Raw genomic sequence first — 21,006 nt, forward strand, 5'->3', positions numbered from 1 at the left:
TAATTCCATCTCTGATCTGTACCAGGATGCACTCTTTTTGCAGTAGAGAGTTATTCATCCTCCAATTGTTTTCTCTTGTTTTATTCGTCTTCCTTTTGTTGATTTCCAGCCTTATTGCACATTGTTCAGAAAGAGAGTTCTGTATGATATCAATGTGCTTAAATTTATGTAGATTTCCCTTATGCCCCAGCATGTGGTCTATCTTCGAATATGTGCCATGTGGGCTTGAGAAGAATGTTAATTCATTTTTATTTGGATGAAAAGCCCTGTAAATATCTATCAGGTCACATTGTCTAATTGAGTGTTTAGATCTCTAGCCTCCTTGTTGAGTTTTTTTTCCTGTGATCTATGTTTCTCAAAGAGCTGTTTGTTGAACTCACCCACTATAATTGTTGAGGCTGTGATTTCTTTTTTCATCTTTTGGAGTGTTTGGTTGACGTATTCAGTGTGTCTCTCTTTTGGGGAACATATGTTTACAATGTTTAGTGGTTCTTTGTGTACCATTCCCTTGAGCATTATATAGTGTCCCTCCTTATCTCTTTTTATGGTTTGCACTTTGAGGTCAATTTTATCCTAGATTAGGATTGCAACCCCTACTTTTTTGAATTGTTGTTTGCTTGATATGCCTTTCTCCAGCCTCTGATTCTGAGTCTATTTTTGTCTGTAGCCTTGAGATATGTCTCTTGTAGTTAGCAGATTGATGGGTTGTGTTCTCTAAGCCAGTCTGCTACTCTTAGTCTTTTAATACCTGAGTTCAGGCCATTGATTTTCAGGGTTATTATCTCCATCAGCAGACTTTGTGATGTCATCTTATGCTTTTTGTGTTGGGTGTTTTCCTGGTTTTCTTTCTCATTAGTGTGTTGTGAATGTGTGTGTATGTGTGTGTGTATCATTTTTTACTTCTTTCCATTCTTAAGCCAATGCTATCTTGCGGTCTGTTTTGTTTTTGTTGCCCTCTGGGTGAGGTTGTTCTATGTGGCGGTCTCTTATTTATGCTTGGTGAGTGTTGTTCTTCTGCCCATACTGGGTCGGCACGGATCTTTTGTAGTTCTTATAATGTATTCTTTGAGTTTTTCCTTGTCTGGGAAGACTCTTACTTCTCTGTCTATCTTGACTGATAATTTGGCTGGGTAGAGTATTCTCGGGTTTGCCTTGTTTTCCTTCAATTTTTGGAATATGTTATTCCACTCTCTCCTCTTCTTCATAGTTTCTGCTGATAGGTCTAAGCATATTCTTATTTGGGAACCTTTATATATGATTGTTTGTTTTTCCCTAGCTATTCTCATGATTTTCTCCTTTTCCTCAAAGTTGAATAGTTTAACTACTATGTGCCTTGGTGACTTCTTTTTGGGATTCAGTCTAACCGGTGTTCTTTCAGCCTCCTGAATAGTTGCCTGGTTTTCATTTATTAAGCTGGGGAAGTTTTCCTTCAAGAATTATCTCACTATTGTTACAGGTGACTTCTTTGTTGTGTCTTCCTCTGGTAAGCCAATAATTCTAATGTTGTTCCTCTTCATAGCATCAGACATAGCTATTAGGTTTTCTTCACCTTCTCTGATGATCTTATTAGATATTTGTTCATGTTTGTTAAAGTCTGCTTGGCTGTCATCCAAGTCGCTGATGTGGTTCTCTGCTTCCTCCAGTCAATTCTCGAGGTCTGTGTTTCTGCTACTGGTTTTTGTTATCTCCTCCCTAAGCTCCTGTATTTCCCTTTGGTGTACGGCCTTTATCTCCTCTATCATTTCATCCTTTTCCTGTATTGTTTCCCTCATATCCTGTATGACTCCAAGCAGCATTCTGAAAATTTCTTTCTGTGGCAGCTCAATGTCTGCTTCTTCTATGCATGTCGTTATGCTCAGGACATCTTCTACCATTGCCGTTTGTTTCTCCTGTTTTTTCATTGAGGTTTCCTGTTTTTTCGTTGATGGCTCTTTGCATTGCGTTGTTTTAGAGGAGCCAGGTGCCATTTTCCAGGGAGTCGAAGAGCCCTGGCTTTCTCTGGGAGACTTGTAGGAATGTTTCTTCGAAGTTCCTACAGCTAATTTCACTGTGAAATTAACCTGCCACTTTATCTTCCTGTGACTTCCCTCTCAGGGGAGTGCCCCAGAAGACTGGTGGGTTGCCTGCTTTGGTTTTGCGGAGGTTAGGCAGAGGTTCTTGCAGCAGCTTGGAATGTTGGCCAAGTTGCCTTAGGCCCCCAGGTACTCAGGCAGGAATTCCCCAGTAAGAAGTTGGGCAGAGTATCCCCTGGTGGAGGCCAGCAGGACTTTCCCCAGCCACAGGGTGGAGCTCACCTAGCTGGGTGTGGCCCAGGCATAAATGCCCTAAGCTAAGGGGAGTGGTCCAGAGGTCAGCAGTGGAGTGTGAGGGAACAGGAAAGAGACAAAGAGGAGAAAAAATTTAAAAAGTAAGCCTGCTTAGACTGTGCGTAGATATAGAGAAGAGAGGGAAACAAAAGTAATAATGGAGCTGAGTCCCGATTCCCACCCATGAAGCTGTAAGGGTTTAGTCCCTGCTACGAGGCGGCGGCGGCAAGCTGTGGATGTGTTGAGAAAAAGCCCCTGTTCAGACCTCCAAGACGGGGGGTGGGGTGTGTGTGTAGAGAGCCGAGATGGAAACAAATGTAACAACGTAGCTGAGCCCCGATCCCTGCCCGTGTGTGTAGCTGCAAGGGTCCAGTCACTGCCCTGAGGGAGGAGGTGGCAAACTGTGACTGTGTTGAGACCAACCCCCCCTACGAGCTCCAAATGGTCCTGGCTCCGGCAGAGACTGTGTCAGGGCCAAAGTCAAGGCCAAGCTGGCTTCCACTGAGGTAAATCAAAAGCCCCCAGCCCCTCAAAACCCTGTGGGTCTATGCCTACTTATCGTTATGGTGCTCCTCCTGCATTCCACCAGCGTTGAATTTCCCTCTAAGTAACTCTCCTGGGCTGGATTCTGTGGAATCCCTCTGGTATGTCACCATCTTCCCAGAAGTCTCAAAGGGTATTTTGAAGGCAGCTGAAGGTGTATATCCACAAATACATATAAACTCGAGTGAATTTGTATAAACTCGAGTGAATCTGTGAGAACCAGCACTCAACAGGACTGCCATGGTTGCCAGGTCTCCCAAGCGGACAGAATCTTTCCACTTTTCTAAATATTTGAACTGTCTTTCTTTGACAGGTTTCCATTTTGCTCAGGTGGAAACAGAATAGTTAATGAGAAGTACCAAGAGAACAAATAATTGAATTGTATTTTAAGTTAAACTTATGGTTTTAAAGTCATATGACCATCCCTTAAGATTCAGAAATTATTTCAAATTTCATATCTGAAATTTCATATCTGAAATTCATGCTTGAAAATGTTTGGGTTTCTTAAAAACTGTGGCAAGGATTGTGGTTCAGGGAGTGAAAATATTCTTGAGAAAGACATTCATGGTGGTACAAGATGGCTATCCTGTGTGTTTCAGTGACTCCAAGCTCACACTTCCTAACTCTAGGCATTTCTATTTTATTCTAATCTTTATGTTTAAACAGGTAAAGGCATTTAAAAGGGCATTGATTTCTCATGTAATGAGAAAATTAAAACCCATGTTTTGAAATTACAAAGAACTGGCTTAAATTCTAACTCTGCTATTGAATTATTTGTGGTTTAGGGTCAGTTTCTTTCTTTCTTTTTAAACATCTTATTGTGATTTGGGTAAGTTTGTTGAGCTAGTTGATTTCTGTGTTAGTCTGGGGAAAGTAGAGAAACAAGTCCATGGACACACATGTGTATAAGAAAGAGATTTATATACAAGAGCAATTGAACAAGAGCAACTATCTCTTCCAGGGTGTTAGCAGAGAAACTTCCACCTCCAAAGAGGAAATACCAGATTTCCTAGAATTCTCAGAAGGCCATGCCCACACAGAAGCCTCATTGGCTATGAACTGATTGACATACTAGACTCCACCCCTTCACTCATAATCCTCTCAAATTGACAATTACATAACTACCACAACTTCTATCCAGTAATTCATGCCCGTGTGTGTGTGTGTGTGATACAGATGGCAATCCCCACAATGTAATGCATTCTTCCCACTGCTGTCCTGTGTTCACGATTAGCCTTCTTCCTATACCTTCCCACCCTTGCTCTCTAGGAAAATGCTGGCTTTTTATTCACTGATCTCCTATGATTGATTAGTTTAAGATGTGTGAACCTCCCTAGGATAATTGTTTAGCGTTTAGACCTATTGCCTATTGTTTGGCTGAAAGTTGAGTCACAGGGTTAATCTTATTTGAAAATATTTTTATTTTACATTACTCACCAAAGTAGGATGTAGAACATAATGTAAATTATATTATGCCTTACTCATTGGACTGCTAACTGCGAGTTAGCAGTTAGCGGTTGCGAGGTCAGCAATTCAAACCCACCAGCTTCTCCACAGGAGAAAGTTGGGGTTTTCTACCTCTTTAAACTCTTCCCTGGGCTAGGAGTTGGCATCAGTTCTATGACAGTGAGTTTGGTTTTTTGGATTTTTTGTTGTTATGTGCCATCTAGTTGGTTCTGACCCATTGTGACCTTATGCACAACAGACAGAAACACTGCCTGGTCCTGGGCCATCTTCTTGATTGTTCCTATGCTTAAGCCCATTGTTGTAGCCATTGCATCAATCCATCTCCTTGAGGGCCTTCCGCTTTATCTCCGCTGCTCTACTTTATCAAACATGATGTCCTTCTTGGTCCTCTGAAGCTGAGGTCCTAATCCCTTAGGCCCAGAGATTCATTCCCTCAAGGTGTTTGGTTTTTTTCTAAAGACATTTTCATAACTCTGTTCCAGGTATGCTCCACCACATTCATAGATATGCTGACAGCAAAGATGAATACACATAGATAAATATTTACTATCAAAGCTATATGAGTATGTGTGCATATACTCATATATTAGTCTGTGAGTATGCATGAGTATACATCTCTTCACTTTTCCACATATTCAGCTTCCACGTCTATCCAACCATCTACTGGTAGTTCATAGGTTCTGTTTCTTAATATCAAGAAAATTCAGGTGTCGTCTCCTCATTTGGATTATGTGGGAAATGATCTCTTTATCTTTCTAACATTTGTGGTAAGAATTACATTATATAGTGTACTAATGTCTGAAGCTATGTACTCTTAAGCTGAGACAGTGCAGAGTTAAGAGTAACTATTCCAAGTGGTCTTGTAGTTACACTTTGGTTCAGTGGTTTGTAACTACCAGTCGCTCAAGACAAGGCTCAAGGAGTTACAGTCTCTGAAACTCACTGGGGCAATTCTGCCCTAAAGGGTCCTAAAGAGTTACTGTGAGTTGGCAATGATACAGTGAGTTCATTTTTTTTTTTTAGTTTGAATTCCAGATGTGGGTAGCTGATAATGTGAATTTTCAACTGATATTAATCTACCCTCAGACTTCCTTTAATGTTTTCTAGAGACACTGCTAAATGAAAAATGATCGATATAGTCTAGAACAAAAGTTAACCAATATATCTGATTTGGTATTTTGAAAGTCAAAGTTATCTCTGTCAACAGCTTCGCCTTTTGAGATAAAATAATTTGTAAGTTAATACCAGCATGTAATTCGATGAAAAAAAATATTCAACGGTATGATTTTCCTTTCTGAATTTATTTATAATTTGGTTATGAATTTTTCTGTCACCGTGATCCATAAAATCCTCAAAACAACTATTAGATTCTTTCCACTGTGAGATTGACTGGTTTGTTTTTTTTAAAAACACCAAAATGATTTCTTTTAAAAAAAAATCATTTTATTGGTGGCTCGTACAACTCTTATTACAATCCATACATACATCCAGTGTGTCAAGCACATTTGAACATTTGTTGCCCTCATCATTCTCAAAACATTGCTTTCTACTTGAGCCCTTGGTATCAGCCTTCATTTTTTCCCTTTCTCCATGCTTCTCCCTCATGAACCCTTGATAATTTATAAATTATTATTATTAATTTATAAATTATTATTATTTTGTCATGTCTTACACTGTTCGACACCTCCCTTCACCCACTTTTCTGTTGTCCATCCCCCAGGGAGGAGGTTATTAATTTTTCTCGGTTACATTACCCTTGATCAAGCCCTACCAGACCAAAATGATTTCTTGTCCTGTAAAGAAAAAAATTAAGTGCTCCAGGAAATTCATAAAACATCCAGCTTGACAAGATGCAATTTCCCTCCCTTTTCTCAGATGGGAGAAAAAGACTACAAAAATTAATTTTTTTCAAAAAAGAACTAAGACATTGATTGTAATTTTTCTTTAAATTCTTGAAGTAGGTAAAAAAGTGTTATTGGAAGTTTGCTAACTGCTTACATTCAAAAGGCACCTTTCCTGTATATCAACCTAATGTGTCTAACTTAGTGAGGGAACAATTTTTAAATAATTTAAATCCTCCCTTGTGCCACCCTGTTTTACTTTTGCTGTAGTGTTTTCTGTTCAGCGATGCACATTTTACATAGTTTCTACATTCCCTGAAATACCGGCTTTCTAGAAAGTTGTTTTTTTTCTTTTAAGTTTTTACAAAAATTTTTCATTAATAGTGTAAGACATGTTGGTTGGAACAATACTGTATTCCTAAATATGATTTAAAATAATCTAACTTCCAAATACATTTATGATATGTAGGCTTGTGTGTGTGTGTGTCCTGAACATTACACACCAAAATTACAACTCTGCTGTCCTCAGATCATTGGATACCAGGCCATTTGTTCAGCATCGTCCTTTTTATTTCCTCCTCCAAACTAAGCATACATTTTCAGATGCAAAACAAAACTTATAGGGCACTTAGAAAATAAGTACCAGGCACAGTCTTTAGTGCTGCAGAGCTTACATTTAAAATATATATTTATTTCATTACTTATTTGTTTTATTAATTGTAATAAATCATTTTATTTGGGAGCTCTTACAACTCCCATAACAATCCGTACATCACTTGCATCAAGCACACATGTTGCCATCACCATTTCCAAAACATTTTCTTTCTACTTGGAGCCCTTGGTATCAGCTCCTCTTATTTCCCCTTCCTCTCCCACCCTGCCACCCTTGTGAACCCTGATAATTTATATATAATTTTTATTTCCATATTTTATACTGTCTGGTGTTTCCCTTCACCCACATTTCTGTTCCCCTTGGGGTGAGGGTGTGGGGGTTGTGTGTCGACCATTGCAATTGTCGGAGGAAGATAGACGATAAACAACAAATGCAATGATCAATAAGTGCCAGATGAAAGTACATCAAAGCAAGAGGAATCAGGGCAGCAGGGAGTAGATAAGTTTTACATGACACAGTCATGGTCAACTTCCTTTAAAAAGTAGGGCTCTTTTGTATATTAATTTTTGCATCTTTGTTTCTTCCCTATGTTATGCCATTGTGATATTACTTAGCTTGAAAAGAGTTTTTCAGTCTCATGAAGACATTATTGAGAATTTCAATCTCATTTTAACAATTAAAGAGAACATTTAAATGTGGTTTGTGGCTGAAAGTGTGTGAAAAATCCATCTTTGGGCAGAAACTCCCATTCTTAAAATGGGTGTGGCTGTTATGTCTTCACAGAGCAACAATGAACAAACAGGGAGTTGTGGTTTTCTCTGCTTCTTGGTTTTTTCTTACCTAGTACAGATGTGGTAGACAGATAACCAACTCCAAAGTGTTTCTATGCTGGTGCACTGGCAGGGAGTTAAATGTTTCAAATAAACAGACAAAACAAACTTAATTTTTTTAAAACATGCTTCTGAAAATGTCTCAGGATGGATCTCTTTTTCTTCTTTCTATCCCACAATATCAGAAACTGTCTGGAGAGCCAACATCAATGGTATAGTTAAGTAATCCCTATAACCAGTATAACTGGTTTCTAAACAGATTGTATTCATCGAATTGTTAACCAAGCTTATTCATATCCATTAGTTTATATGGTTCCAAGTAAAATAGGTAATAGAAATACTACCTTTGATAAATGTGGAAATTTAATTAGCAGAGAAGTTAGATAACTTGCTCACAGTCACAAGTCTTATTAAAAGGTAATGTAGGATCCAATTTAAGAATGTTCATTTTTAGACAACCAAGCTTTCCATGGTTCCCTATGGGCTGCTTAATGAATTCGAGGGCTAAGCAAAGGGCAGTCACCAAAGGGTGTGCTAATTAATGTAGCTCAGTAATGTTGTCATTGCTCAAAACTCTGCTTTGAAATGTTCCTTTGGAAGAGTTTTCTTTTAAATATGTGCAAATCTGAATTACTCTGTGTTCAAATGAATACCCTGTTAACCTGTGAAACCCGGTCCTGTTTGGGAGTTTTGAATTAAGCCCTCGCTCTTCTGCAAAGGGAGCCCTGTTACTATAGTGTGTTATGTAGTGGACTGCAAATCACAAGGGCAGCAGGCAAAACCACTAGCTGCTCTCAGGAGAAAGATGTGGCTTTGTGCTCCTACAAAGAATTACAATCTTGGAAACCTACAAGGGCCGTTCTAATCTGTCTCATAGGATTGCTGTGAGTCTTGATTCACTTGATGGCAGTGAGTTTGGTTTGGGTTTTCCCTTGCAAAGAGTGGTGCAGGCACTTGGCACGCAGCCCCCAGGGAATGGGGAATCCATTACTTATTGTGAAGAATCCCACAGTAATTTGTGTAGCGCTTTGGAAAGTTGATGTTGGATACTTTTAAAATTAAACTTTTGTTAGTCTGAGTTGACTAGAGAAACAAATCTAGAGACCCTCATATGTATGTAAGAGAGAGCTTTATATACAGGAGCAATTGTATATTGAGAAAACATCCCAGCCTAGTCCAGATCAAGCCGATAAGTCCAATATTAGCCCATATGCCCGATACCAGTCTATTAATTCCTCTTCAGACTCACACAACACATGCAATGACACTGCAAGAAGGTCACGTGCCAGTGGGTGGAAAGTCTTGTGGATCCAGTGACGGTGGAAGCATCTCAGAGCTGGCGTGGGTCTTCACTTGACTCCTCCAGCTCCAGGACTCTGGCTCCATCATCATAACTCCATGTGGATTGTCAACAGGAATGTCTCAGGGACACAAGAAGAGAGAGTGTGCCTGTCCTCCCATGAGCTATTGATTCCATTGTGCAACCAAATGAGGTCATCAAGCTGTGATCTGATTGACAGGCTAAACTCCATTCCTTCACTCTTAGTTGTCTAAAGTTGACACCAGATTATGTAACTACCACAAAACTCAAGTACTTTTTCTTTTTTTTCTCCAGTAAGTTCCAGTAATACAATTAAGTACCTTCAATACCTACAAAGGGTAATGTTAGAATGAGGAAGTATGGGGCAGGGTTTGAGCCAAGGTAGGACAAAAAAAGAGTAGTAGAAATGATTCCTTCAGATTCATGATAAATCTTCTCAATTCTGGTGAGAAAGTTGAAAAAAGATTGGAGGCTAAAGACCACAGGAAGGGTGTTCTAGGTGGTTTATAACCTCTTATAAGTAGTTGTTTTCAGTGGCTGTGGAGATGGCCTGAATTATGGTGAATTTATATGAAGGGGTACCGCCGCCAAAACCAGCATTGAGCTGGGTGGAGTGGAGATTTCTAAGGATGTGTTTTTCCCACTAGGTGAGCATCAAGCATCTTGCTCTGAGTAAGTGCACTCAGTGACTTTGTCTGGTAAGGTTCTGCTGGTCACAGTGAATATTTTTGTAAAAGCAGTTTCACTTGAATGGCATTTTTTGTGATGACCAATTTAAGAGAACAACATGTAGCTGTGAAATTTTGTGTCCTGATCAGGAAAAATGCAGAAACTATTATGATGTTGAACACAGCTTACAAGGACAGCACTAAGGGAAAATCTCAAGTGTATGAGTGTTTTTTTCTCTTTCAAAAATGGTAAAATGTTGAATGATGACAAACAACATTTTGGACGTCTGTCAACTTCCCAAATGAACAAAAATATTGAATTGTAGGCCCTTTCGAGTTTGTTCCTACTAGGTTGAACTGTTAATCAAGCTTTCTATTTTGAGATTCTGAGAAGATTGCACAACAGTGGGCAACAAAAAAGACCTGATTTGTGGCAGATGGGAGACTGGTTTTGCCATCACGACAATGCACCTGATCACACAACCAACTCAGTGCATCAGTTTTTGACAAAAAACAGCATGCCTCTCTTGCCCTCACCTTACTCCCCTGACCTGGCTCCTTGTGACTTCTTTTTGCTTTGCGAATGCAGAGGGACATGAAAGGATAGCAATTTGATGGTGTAGAAGAGGTGAAGGAAAAAATGAGGGAGGTGCTGTCAGCCATTCAAACATTTGAAAATGTTTCCAGTAATGGAATTGCAGATTTGACAAATATATTAAGTGTAATGAAGAATACTTTGAAAGTGATAGAGTTGTTTTATAAATTATTTTTGTCTAATTTTTAAAATCATTTTATTATGGGTTCATACAACTCTTATCACAATCCACACACACATCAATTGTGTAAAGCGCATTTGTACATTCATTGCCCTCATCATTCTCAAAACATTTCCTCTCCACTTAAGCCCCCGGCATCAGGTCCTCATTTTCCCACTCCCTCCCCACTCCCCACTCCCTCATGAGCCCTTGATAATTTATAAGTTGTTGTTTTGTCATATCTTACCCTGTCCGACGTCTCCCTTCACCCACTTTTCAGTTGTCCGTCCCACAGGGAGGAGGTCACATATAGTTCCTTGTAATCGGTTCCCTCTTTCCAACCCACTCTCCCTCTACCCTCCCTGTATCACCACTCACACCACTGGTCCTGTAGGATAGCTTTGAAAAAAATTTCATTTTTCTGGGGTACCCCTCTTACATACTTGGTTCTGTGCCATTTTTATGAACTTGGTATGCTTGAATACATTGTTGTGGCTATGGTGTCGATGTATATCATGAAAGGTTTTCTTTGTTTCATTAAAAAAACAACAGGATCTTCTTTTTGAATCATTGTTTTTTCTTGACGTTCAAAGTAAGCTACTTAATTTGGCCACCCAGGATTCTAAGAAACATTGAGCTTGGATTTTTTGCTACTTAAGAGAATGCATTAAGGAGAAAACTTGTTTAACTTTTCAGAAAAATGTTTGTTAGCAAGTTAACTGCAAGTTTATATATAAATATATATATATTTATCTACAGGGTTGACATCTATCTATATATTTATATTAGTCTCTGTAGGTAGACATTTCCTTCATTTTTAGAGAGATGCAGGAGACATAATATCAAAACAAATACTGGTTAAGTTTCGGAAAGATTTTGATATAAACTATTTTTGATGCATTACTTAAGTATCTGTGTATAGAAGGTTGAATTATACTGTCTCTAAATGATCATTTAACTTTAAAATTCTGCAATAATAGGGGGAAATGTTATGATTGTTTTGGAGAGCTGCAGAAGTTGGGGAAAACCATATGTCACTTGCCTGCAATTCTTTATGGAGAGTAGATATTGGGTAAGTTTTTTTTAACAAGAAACATAAAAGAATAGGATAAAGAATTAAAAATAATCCCGATATTTCATCTTCTATTGTCCTTATCTACATGATTCTGAATTATTGTTCTTCAGTTTTAAGATAGCATCTTTGTGGTAAAATTGTTCAGATTTGTGTATTGAGTATGTGGAAGATGATGGGAAAATCGATTTGATCTTTTGTTTTGAATTTTATATATTTATACTGTCAAAAATTCTTTGTGGTAAAACAAAACAAAAAATGTCTATGCACTTACCAATGTGTGTTAAAGTGCTTGTCTATATAATACTCAAACAAAAGCTTCAGCATGAAGAAAAATGTCTCAGCCAATAGGACAGAAATCCATTTGGCTTATACTTGAAGCACAGAAACCCCATAGGGTGTGGAGGAAATTTTTTAAACAGGAAGATTCTCTAGTAATTTAAACACATTCAGAAACAATCTGAACAGCTACTTTAGGCTAATCAGAGCTTAAATGAAATGTATATATGCATACAAATTATTGAATAGCTTTCTGAATGGCCTCTAATTTTAAAAACAATAATTTATATGTATGTATACATATCATTTAAGCTCTGATTAGCCTAAAGTGGTGTTGAATGTTAGGTAAGAAGGAATTGTGTTGAAAATGTCTTTCATTTCCAAATAATAGGATTTGAGATCAAGACGGTAACTGGAAAGTTCAGAGTGTGTTTCATCTCACCAGATTAATGGTTTTTCTTGGTCACTTGTGAACCACGGGCCTGGTTTAAAGTGCCAGACCAAAGGTCCTGGCATCCAGTAATTTTGAAGTAGCTTAATAAATTAAGCTACTTTTAAATTTCTTAAATTAAGCTACTTTTAAATTTCTTAAAATTATCTTTTGCTGTTTGTGGTCGTTGTTGTCATTGTTAGGTGCCAACAAATTGGTTCTAACCCATGGTGACCTTATACACAACAGAATGAAATACTGCCCAGTCCTGCACCACTCACTTCTGTGCTTGAGCCCGTTGTTATAGCCACAGTGTCAATCACCTCCTTAAGGGCCTTTCTCTTCTTTGCTGCTCCTCTACTTCACCAAATCTGATGCCCGTCTCCAGGGACTGGTTTCTCCTGACAACATGCCGGAAATATAGCAGATGAAGTCTCACCATCCTGCCTCCTAGGAACACTCTGGCCTATTTCTTCCAAGGCAGATTGCTTTGCCCTCTTAGCAGTCCATCTTATTTTCAGTATTCTTCTCTAGCACCACAGCAGCAATTCTTCTTCAGTCTTCTTTATTCAATGTCTATCTTGCACATGCATATGAGGCGGTTGAAAATGCCATGGCTTGGGTCAGGCACATCTTAGCCCTCAAAGTAACATCCTTCCTTTTCAATACTCTGAAGAGGTCTTGTTTTAAAGAAGTTGTGTCTAGTATGTCTAGTTCTTAAACAGAAAATTATAGAAAATAATTATGTGTAGGCAGAAAACTGAAGAACTCTAGCATGAAGTTTCAAGATTTTGGGACCTGGTAAAAGGCAGTTAGGGCTTTTGGCTATCAGCCGAGACTGTGTCCGTCTCCATCTTTTGGTCAGAAACGGCACCGGATTTCTAAAATGCATGCATTTTTACCTCTTGTTTTAGTTATTTGAAGTAGGTACTTCTTCAGCTAGTTTGACTGATAGGCCCAGAAAATTGATTTAGTGGTCAGGAAGTCTCTTTGAAATCTTACGTGCAGAATTGGTAGTGGTTTCCCTGTGAGGGGTGGAGTGAGTGTATCTACCTTCTCATAGTGTTGCCTTCAAGAGAAGAAGCTTGAGAAAGAATGAGCTAAAGAAATGGACCGATATCCATTGATATTTACAATGAGATTGTAAATAATTTTCTGTTTATAATTTTGCTTTGAACGCTTGATTATGCCATTTTCCTAACAGGCTGTTTTAAGCTCACAGAGAACTGGCTATTGTTTTTTGGTGCCCATGAGTCTTTTCTGACTCATGAGACCCATGGACAATTGAACCAAACACCACCTGGTCTTGCACCATTCTCTCCCTTAATTGTTCTTATGCTTGAATCGATTCTTGCAGCCACTGTATCAATCCATCTTGTCAAAGGCCTCCTGCTTTTTCACAGCACCTAGTTTACCTAGCACAGTGTCCTTCTCCTGATAACATGTCCAAAAGACATGACACAAAGTGTCTCCATCCTTGCCTCTAAGGAGCACTCTGGCTGTACTTCTTCCAAGACAGGTCTGTTTGTTCTTTTGGCAGCCCATGATACTTTAAGTATGCTTCTCCACCATCACAATTCAAATGCATCAATTTTCCTTCAGTTTTCCTTATTCAATGCCCAACTTTCATATGCATATGAAGCAATTGAAAATAGCATGGCTTGTGGCAGGCTCCTAGTCATCAAAGTAACACCTTTGCTTTTTGACGCTATGCAGCACATATGCTCAGTGCTTCATGCCTGTCCCTGACTGCTGCTTCCATGAACACTGACTGTGGATCCAAATGAGATGAAATCCTTGACAACTTCAATATTTTCTCTGTTGATCATGATGTTACCTATTGTCCATTGTGGGGGGGGTTTGTTTTCTTTACACTGAGTTGGAGTTCATAGGGAAGGCTGCAACCCTTGATCATCTTCAGTCCTCATTTTCAGCAAACGTTATGTCATCGGTTTGTTGTAGGTTGTTAATAAGCCTTCCTACAATTCTGATGCTGCATTCTTCTCCATATAATAAAGCTTCTCTGATGATTTGCTCAGTTGACAACTGGATAGGTATGGTGAGAGGATATAAGCCCGATGCGTATCTTTCCTGATCTTGAATCATGCAGTATTATCTTGCTCTCTTCTCACAACTGCCTCTTGATACACGTGCAGGTTCCACATGAACACAATTAAATTTTCTGACATTCCCCTTCTTCTCAAGACTTTCCTAGTTTGTCACGATCCAAACAGTTGAATGTCTTTGCATCGTCAATAAATCATAAGTACCCATCTTTCTTGTATTCTTTATTTCCAGCCAAGATCCATCTGACGTCAGCTATGATATCCCTTGTTCCTCATCTTCAGCTGGATTCAGCCTGGACTTCGAGCATTTCCTTATCAATGTACTGCTGCAGCCATTATGATCTTCAGCAAAAGTTTACTTCCATGTAATATCAATGATATAATATTTTCCTATAATTTGAGCACTCTATTGGGTCACCTTTCTTTGGAATGGGTACAAATATCGATCTCTTCCAGTTAGTTGGCCAGGTAGTGGTCTTCCAAATGGTCTTCATCAGCTGGAATATTTGGAATATTTGCATTGGTATTCCATCAATTCCTGGAGCCTTGCTTTTGGCTAATGCTTTCAGTGCAGCTTGAACTTTTTTCTTCAGAACCATTGGTTCTTGATCACATGCTACTCTTGAAATGGTTGAATGTTGTGTAGTTATTTTTGGTACAGTGACTGTATGTTATTTCCATCTTTTGATGCTTCCTGCGTCATTCAATACTTTGCCTATAGAATCTTTCAAGATTGCAACTCGGGGCTTGAACTTTCTCTTGAATTCTTTCAGTTTAAGATATGTTGAACATGTTCTTCCTTTTTCATTTTCTTTTCTTTGGAAATTCAGATAACTTTATTTGAACTGAAAACCATCTTAAGACAGTATTTAATGAAGGCCCTTTGTTATAAAAAAGGCAAGCGTACTTTTAGGTAGGATAGAAAGTAGTGTTTCTAGGTTAATAGATTTTACTTCTAATATTTTTTCTAACAAATTTTGGAAGAGTGGTGAAAAATATTCACAGAAAACAATATCTACATATGTACTCGGTGGTACAGACATGGTGACAGAAAGACTTCATTCATGCCGGCATCTCAGGAGGTTTGTTTCATTTTCTTGGATTTAGGGTTTTAATTGTCTAAGATCCTTATTCTTCCTTAATCTTGGGAGCTGTGGTAGTTACATAATTTCATGTCAACTTGTTAAATAGATTATAGGGGTGGAGTCTAGCCTGTCAATCAGCCATGGCCTGACTGATGCCTCCTTGTGGGCATGGCCTTCTCATGAGGATTCTGTGAGTTTTTCCTCTTCCTCCCTGGAGGTGGGATACACACTCTCTCTGCTGAACATTCCTGTTGAACGTGGAGGCACATGGAGTTATGCTGGTGGCAGCCAGAGCCCTGGAGCTGGAGGAACCACATAGAGACCCACGCCAGCACTGAGATGCTTTCACTGCCACTGAATCCAGAAGACTTTTCATCCATTGGCCTGTGGATCTTCCTGCTTTTGGCATCATTGCATGTGCTGCATGAGTCTGAAGAGGGATTTATAAACTGGTATGGGACATATGGGTTAATATCAAACTTATGGACTTGATCTGGACTGGGCTGGGATGTTTTATTGATGCATAATTACTTCTTGATATAAAGCTCTCTCTTACACACATGAGGGTCTCTGGATTTGTTTCTCTAGTCAACCCAGACTAACACAGGAGCCAAATAGGACTTTAAGGGTCCCATATCTGCAATTTTGTATTCTACAACAAGGGGCACATCTACAGACATGCTGTTACTGTAGAAGAGAGTGCAATTGCTCTTATAAAGAAGTTCAGGTATCTAATTGCAAAAGTTAGCTGAACTGGCTCATTCATCTCTAAGGTAACATCCTCCTCTTTATCGTTACTTGTTTGTGCAAACTTAATATTCCCACTTCTAAGTTCTCCACTTGCAGAAAATTTCACTCCATCGTTTGCACCGTAAATGACAATAGCATCTCCAACGTGACTGAGATCTCAGCATGCATGTGTGCATTCGCCAGAAGGCATCTTCTCGACATAGCTGTACTTCTGTTCTGGAGTTCCAGGTTGCTCAGCATCTAAATCCATCAACGTCATTTCATAGTCTGAAATGTTTTCTTGGTTTGGTGCTTCAAATACTGTGTCTGTGTTATCCCCTGCCCTGACTGGGATGATGTCTTCATTTCTGGCACACGTTAGTGCTTTGGACATGCTGGCAAGGTTCACACCCCTGGCCAGTTTGCAGTCAGTGGGAGGCATCAAGAGCCTCAGCGCAGAGTGAGCTGCACCATAGAGACGGGGAGCGGATCCATGCTCTGCGTGTTCACGCCGCTCAAGCTGCTTTTTCAGCAGACCTCGTTGATGAGATTCTTGAGCGCCTCCAGCACATTCTTCAGCAGGGAACCCTGGACCAGGTCCCCTCAAACTTGGTGGCAAAATCACAACCACGTGGCTACAGATGGTGGAAAGTGTGAAGCTGGCTGAGGCCTCACAAGGATCCGTGAATCAGAAATTGGAGAACAAGAAGGACCACGACCAACCTGCTGCGTCTACAACTGTGAAATCCCCTTTTAATTTGCTAACTCTAGTTCTTGGCACAAAATAAATAGCCTTTGCCTATTCCTTCTTTGTAGTCTCCTTAGTCTGGACACTACTGAAACCTGTTCACTATGGATGACCCTGCCGGTATTTGAAATGCCAATGACATAACCTTCAGCATCACAGCAACACACAAGCCACCACAGACAGCACAACAAACTGAGAGACAGGTGGTGGGAGGGCTGACTAGGGAGTTTTTATATATTCCTTTGATATTCTTTTTAGATTAAATATCTTTGTCTTTCAGTTTTTTTGATGCTACATTTTCAATATTTCAGACTCCAGAGAAACTGGTTGTGTGTGTGTGTGTGTGTGTACTATTGTCTAATGCAGTGGATCTATCTTCCTAATGCCGCGACCCTTTAATACAGTTCATCATGTTGTGGTGACCCTCCACCATAAAATTATTTTCATTGCTACTTCATAACTGTCATTTTGATACTGTTATGAATCAGCTGACCCCTGTGAAAGGGTTGTTTAACTCCCCAAAGGGGTTACAACCCACAGGTTGAGAACCGCTGATATAATGGCTTTTTTGTAAGAGCATCTTGAAAATTGTCTATTTTCAGTACCGGTAGAAGTGTGTCCTGAGCATGTAAAATGGCATTGCCTTGCTGTGAGCATGTGAGGACTTCTGCTCAATTTCCAAATACCCACATGGTCCCAGCTTGTGTAAGCAGTCAGATTCAACAAGGCAGAACTCAGGCAGCTTCCTCTGCTAATTCTATAGAAGCAAGAGAGGAAGAGATGCAAGGGAGTCAGCTGCCTTGGTTAGCAATGTACACATAATTAGCTTCTACACCCAGAAGAATTTTTAAAGTGTGGAAACTAATCCAGTCTTCCAATATTCTTAGGGTTTTCTCACTTTTCTATGGGTCATTTGGTTTTTAAATATCATTAAGCATTTGAAGAGAATGGTTTTCTCTTTTTTTACATTCATATCTGCTTGTTAAACAGTGAGCATTTGCAAGCAGTTGTTACCAGGACGGTAGCAGCAGGCAAGTAAAATGGCCTTTTAGTTTGTGGTGGTGGCCATTTTCATGTCAAGGTTTTTCTCTTGTTTGGTTAAATTGGTGTGTTTGTTTGCGTTTGTTTTTCTTTTAGGATCGTTCTATGGTAGAGTATCTGTGGAGTCATTCCTTTGCCTAGGTGAATGCGTTTCCATTTTTTTTAAATGCAAAGTCAATATATACTCATTCCAATAAATTAAAATATATAATTATGTATTCAAACTTTGAATATTCTCCTCATTCTCTTTCATGCCTAACTAGGGTTTGTATTGGTTTCACAAAGTTGAGATTACAATACCATCATTCTTTCCTCTCATTTTCCAGCACTGTAAATGTTCATGTTTAAGCTTGCTTTATTTCACATTATGTCATGGGCCTGCCTCCTTAGATGGATCCTTAAAACTGGTTCTGATGTTCGTTTTCATGTTGTGGTAGTAAGGTGCCTCTGGGGAAGCCCCAACTTGATGTACAACAGAAGGAAATACCATGTGGTCCTGGGCCACCCTCACAGTTGTGTTCATGCTTGAAGTCACTGTTGGTCACCCTGTCAATCCATCATGTGTGATAAGACATTCCACAATATAATTCACTTAACTATTATTTTCCTGACAAACTTCCAGATTACTTCCAATGCTGCAGCAAATCCTGCCAAGTGATTTAGAAAGTCTATGCAAGAATTACCCCATAGGTTCCAAATGCTCTTGTCAGTGTTTTCTGTCAAGAACAACAAAAACAACCAAGTAAACAAATATACTTAATCCGCCCCCATCCCCGATGTAGAAAGCTCTATATCTCACAGTCCTGTCCTGTGGGGCTGGGCTGGGTGAGTGGGCTTGCCTTGTGGTGGAGCTGGTGGAGCCAGACGTCTGTCCTAGTCACCCAACATCAGTGGCAGCGTCTAGAACAGCGGTTTTCAACCTGTGGGTCGCGATCCCTTTGGGGGTCGAAGAACCCTTTCACAGGGGTTGCCTGATTCATAACAGTAGCAAAATGACAGGAAGTAGCAACAAAAATAATTTTATGGTTGGGGTCACTACAACATGAAGAATTGTATTAAAGGGTTGCAGCATTAGGAAGGTTGAGACCCACTGCTCTAGGATGATGCTCATTGGGAAAGGACCAAATGCAGTAACAGAGTAAAGCACCCTTGTTATTTGACCTCTTTTTTATAGCCAATTCTATTTTGGATCATAAAGTGGTACACTTAACTAAAACAAAGTTAAAAACATTTTACTTGGTTTTGTTTTATAACACCAATCTACAAAAAAAGGGACTAATTTAGAAATTCTCTGCTTAAAATAAAATAGAGGCAAAACTTCCAAAATAGCAACCAGCTCATAACAAAGAAATCTTGAAATAAGCCTGCAGCTAAGAATTTCTTTATATTTCTGGTTCTCACCACAGAGTGAGAAGATTTGGAATTTATCTTTCATATACAAATTCCAGTGCAGTATGCATAAGGAGCCCCCTGCTGGTGCTGTATGATGGTTATTGTACTGTTAACTGCCAGATTGTTGTTTCAAACCTGCCAGATGCTCCTTGGGAGAAAGATGAGGATGTCTACTCCTGTAAAGATTTACAGACTTGTAAGCCATATTTAGGGTCATGAGTAAGAATGGATTCTTTGGCAGTAGGCTTAAGTTTTGGTTTTGGATAACATGTCCTATCTTGCCCAGAGGGTTTACCTGTCTTATTTAATATAGAATATGTAGCATGTGATTAGTAAAAAAAAATAGTGTATTGGGGGGAGGACCCACCAAGTAAACAAACATTCAGTCTAGAGAGTGAAATCTGAGTACAAGGCCAGGAATTAAAAATCTATGGTTGTTCAGCCAGAACTATTCCTTCCCCCTCCTCCTTTCTGTCTTTGATTGTTTCTTTTTTGCTATGTAATTATTTTTTTCAATTGTGGCAAAAAACATATATGACAAAACATCCTCCAATTCAATGTCTTTGTTTCTTTCTGCTAGTTAGCTCGCTCTTGTTATTAATTGCTGCCCCATTGAATCACACTCACAGGTAGTTTCCTGTGTGCAGAGCAGAGATGCTCTGTGGAACTTCAAAGGCAGTGAGCCTTTCACACTGTGATGTTCAGCTAATTGCAGAGCACGGTGCTGTTTGTGCCGCTCAGAGACCCCTGTACATGTAGGTAAGTAAGCGTGACTGCTGGGTGCTGGTGAAAAAGCCTTGGCGCATAGGTACATTGTGTAGAACAGAGTCAGAGTGCTAGTCCTTCACCAGCCTCACAAGGCTGATTTTTGAGGCCATTGTTAAATTTCAGAATTTAAAATTTAATGAAGGGCAAAACTTAAAGTAGCTGTTATATGGATATCTTTTTACCACAGGGATTTGGGAAAGATATTTATTCCAACCCCCAAACAAACCTTTCTTTATTTTGAACCATGCAGTATTCCCTTTTCCTGGCCCAACAAATGCCTCTTAATCCATGCACAGGTTCCACGTGCAGTGTGAATTCCCCATTTTTCTCGAGGCTATCCATAGTCTCTTACTATCCACAAAGTTGGACGTCTTTGTGTAGCCAACAAAACACGTCACCATTTTTCTGGTATTCTCTACTTTCAGACAAGACTCATATGACATCAGCAATGATGTCCCCTATTCTACATTGTCTTCTGAATCTGGCCTGGATTTTTTGGCAGCTCCAGTGTCCTACCCAAGAGTTATTAGATGATCTTCAGCAAAACCGACATGTGATATTAATAATGTTGTTTTATAATGTTGTTGAGTCACCTGTCTCTGGAATGGATACAAATAGGGATCTCTGGTAGTCAGTTGGTCAGCTCTTCCAAATTTCCTGGCATAGACAAGTGACTGTTTCCAGGGCTTCCTCGCCTAACCATACTTATTCCATCTGTGTGCTGAGCATGTAATTAGAGAAGCTGGATTGTATGAAGAAGCATCAACATTGAAGGATGTCTACTAACAATCTGTGATTAACAAACACTGATATGTAGAAGACAAAACCTTGCTTGCTGAAATCGAGGAGGGTTTGAGGAACTCGTTGGTTAAGATCAAGGACTGCAGCTATCAGTATGGATTAAAATTTAATGTCAAGCAAACAAAAATCCTCACAACTGAACCAATAGGTAACATTATGATAAATGGAGAAAAGATTGAAGTTGTCAAGGATTTCATTTCATTGTATACACAATCACCGATCATGGAACTAGCAGTTGAGAGCTATAACAA

General features: G+C 39.3%; 1 protein-coding gene and 1 pseudogene across 3 annotated transcripts in view; one reads left to right on the top strand and one right to left on the bottom strand.

Moving 5' to 3' along the window:
• PKIB (cAMP-dependent protein kinase inhibitor beta) overlaps positions 1-21,006 on the top strand; it is a 56,471-nt gene that overhangs the window by 20,525 nt on the left and 14,940 nt on the right. Inside the window, exon 1 of one of the 3 annotated variants that reach the window (XM_045294521.1) lies at positions 19,837-19,945. The exons of the other annotated variants lie outside the window; for them this stretch is intronic. The gene's annotated coding sequence lies outside the window, so the exon portion shown is untranslated. Of the gene's footprint in view, positions 1-19,836; positions 19,946-21,006 lie in introns of those variants that run through there. 3 annotated transcript variants of the gene reach the window in all.
• LOC101651654 lies at positions 12,868-20,355 on the bottom strand (annotated as a pseudogene).

This window comes from Echinops telfairi, unplaced genomic scaffold (genome assembly GCF_000313985.2).
Source record: "Echinops telfairi isolate 266 unplaced genomic scaffold, ASM31398v2 ScPeMD7_3533;HRSCAF=4204_0, whole genome shotgun sequence".
NCBI lineage: Eukaryota > Metazoa > Chordata > Mammalia > Afrosoricida > Tenrecidae > Echinops > Echinops telfairi.